Genomic DNA, 2,953 nt, shown 5'->3' on the forward strand with positions numbered 1-2,953 from the left:
GAAGCAAGATCTATGATACATGCAATATTCTTCCAAGGATGAGATGGTTCTTGCAAGTGTGTTAGTAATCCTAACCAATATACATTTTATTTCATGTTAGACTCATGCCTCATCAAGAATGCTCTTTTAGCCCTGTATAGCTCTCTCTAAATTATCTTATCACTATGTAGGCCTCTTCGTGAGGATGCCAACTCATTGATATCTTTCAAAATTCATGACCTTTGTTTTCAGATCTAAATTTTGACCAACTTCTCTTCTTCATCCAATAGACAAAAAAATGCCTTGGCCTTTTCTTGTCTTCTGCGGCCTTTCCTTGCTTTGAAACCATTTTGATTTTTCTCTCGCTTTGGCTCTATCAACACATTTAGTCCTTCATATTTTGCAACTTTTATTTCCTCTTGATGTATCTTAAATTCAACATCTCCAACACCATCTATGTGGTCAGTTTTTGGCGCACAAGCAATAATTGTTACAACTAAAGGTGCAATAAGTTTTCCAAAATTAGAAATATACTCCAATTTTTTTTCCCCAACGTCATTAACATCTTCAAGAGTTACTATTTCTGCAACATCAATGAGACTTTCATGACCTTGTTGTTGGTCCATGATAGTATGGCCTAATGTATCACTCTCCATGATAAAGTCCAAATTGCCAATAGATGGGACATGATCGATCATTGTTGTCAAGTGCTCACTATCCTTTATAAGGCCATCCATGTATCTAGTAGGTTCTTATTTTGTGACACCAAGCTATTTCAACCTTCAAACCTCTTGAACAACAACTTTTACTGCTACTTTCTAGTTCTTGGGCTTTGTAGGAACTATAAGTGTGCTAAAAATCAACTTTCCCTCCCTGAATCCCTATGGTCTAATTCAATTGTGGTAAAAGGAGGATTTGAACTCATATATCTAATATTGACCCAAAAGTGCAATGCAGAAAGGAAAGTCCTTTTCATGAGTACATCCCTCAAATCACCATAGATTTGCACCCAAGAATCTTACAAAATAGAAGGATAGAAAAGTTTTGAAGCAATTCATGCTGAAAATATATGGCTTTTTCAATTTATGTCCTGCTCTAGGCAAAGACCATTCATGCTTAACCGATGGCCTTATCATGTGCATTTCCCATTTTAACTATTTTGATCATTGTTCTACTAAAGATGATGGTGTTTCACTAATAATAACATCAACTAATGAAGTTGGTAACTTGGGTGTAAGAAAGTTGGTCATAGTACCAAATGCATTTGGAAGAGGTGCAACAAATAATTCGCTTGCAGGAGGAGTTGACCCAAACACAACATCTATGTGATACATAGTATTTGGAATACTATATATATTTCTCACAATATATAGTGTCACATTACCAGGGAATTACAAACGCTCATAAGAGTTTCAATTGCCTCTACATCCCAATTTTTAATGTACGACTCCAATCCAATCAAAAATCTTTTATCGAGTTTGTTTTCTAAATGTAGTTGTTGCAACAATTGGAAATCAATCATGTATTGTATAATGTTAATCATTTGAAGCTCTGAATTTTGGTTGGAAAGGGATTTCATGTAGGGCTTCTAGTACAAATCGAAACAAAGATCCATATGAATCCCTGCTCAGGAAAGGATAATGGACATGAAACGCATCATGATTAAAATATGTATACATTCAACCGTATTCTTGTACCAAGAAGTTTCTCACGCTTCATAATTCCAAGGAAAGAAACATATTCAATCATATGGGCAATGCCCTTATCATCTTCATCCTCATCGACAGATCCAATATGAATTTTGATGCGAGTCTCAAATCTATTAGGAGGGACTTTGTTGGGGAGAATCACACAGCGTATTCCATTCTTAAGTTGTTCATGATCAATTTAAGAATCCTTCCAGATCAATTTAATTTCATGCTCCCATATTCCTAATCTTTGCTTCTCTAGGAAGCCGCCCTTAGGCCATGTTGTGCTTGCCACGTGTGGCTCATCTGGCCCTACTGTTGCAACAGGTGCTATAACTAAGTGTTTCTAAAGACCATGAAAATTAGATATTCTCTATGGCCTCTGCCAAAGGAGAAAATTAGAATTTGTAAGTGAAGTTCATTGTTGAGAAGAAACGTCCATAAAATATTTCCTTCGAAGAAACAATTGATTAGAAACCCATCTTCTGTTTCTGCTAGATATTCCTGTGACTCATATAAGCCAGACACAACACTCAACTTCGAGAATAATTTCCTATATTTCTTACTGTCTGCACTGAAGGTCATGCGAGACAGTGATTTTTGTTTTCCTTCCAAAAATCTGTTGATTACTACCTACAGTTGCACTATGCAACGCATCTTAAACCAAAAGATTCCAATTTTGGAACTGATATCCAATGTTTGTCAATACACTATCCCTAATGATGAATGCCAATGGCCATACTCAGAATAAAATCCTTGGTTGCAAATTCAAATTCTAGTATATTCACAGGTCCAACTGTTAGCACAGGTCGCAGTTTCAAGCGCGAGTTACAACTTTAGGCTTTAGCGTAGGTCTAATCTTGGAATTACAATGCCACTGATAATTGGAAATGTGATTTGTGACGGGATTTAAGACCAATGATAATCGTAGTTTCAGGCTCCAATATAAGTAACATTTCCCAATTCTAGGTTCATTTCCAACTGCAAATGTGCTTTGTGTTTTCAAAGTAAATGCTTCCCATACCAGTCACAAATCTGATCTCTAGATGCAGTAGAGATTATAATTGCGACTCGCAACTTTACAAGCCTCCTCTCTAGTTGCAGATTTGATTTGTGATGTCACTATGGCATGTAAATGAGATATTTGACGGTTGACCAAAAGAGGGATACTAATCACGCCTTTAAGCCACAATAATTCTGAGCATACTGTTGTTGGGAAAAGTATATACTCAGAATGCCCCTATCCCACTCTAAGGTGTGACAGTGCCTTAGCAACAAACAAGGAA

General features: G+C 36.5%; 1 pseudogene; it reads right to left on the reverse strand.

Annotated features, from left to right (window-relative positions):
- Positions 1-233: 233 nt before the first annotated feature.
- On the reverse strand, positions 234-1,866 carry LOC149204851 (stromal processing peptidase, chloroplastic pseudogene; annotated as a pseudogene).
- Between the last annotated feature and the right edge of the window lie 1,087 nt (positions 1,867-2,953).

Source organism: Pinus tabuliformis, chromosome 1_2 (assembly GCF_031772625.1).
Source record: "Pinus tabuliformis cultivar Carrire ecotype Pingquan chromosome 1_2, CPIR1, whole genome shotgun sequence".
Taxonomy (NCBI): Eukaryota; Viridiplantae; Streptophyta; class Pinopsida; order Pinales; family Pinaceae; genus Pinus; species Pinus tabuliformis.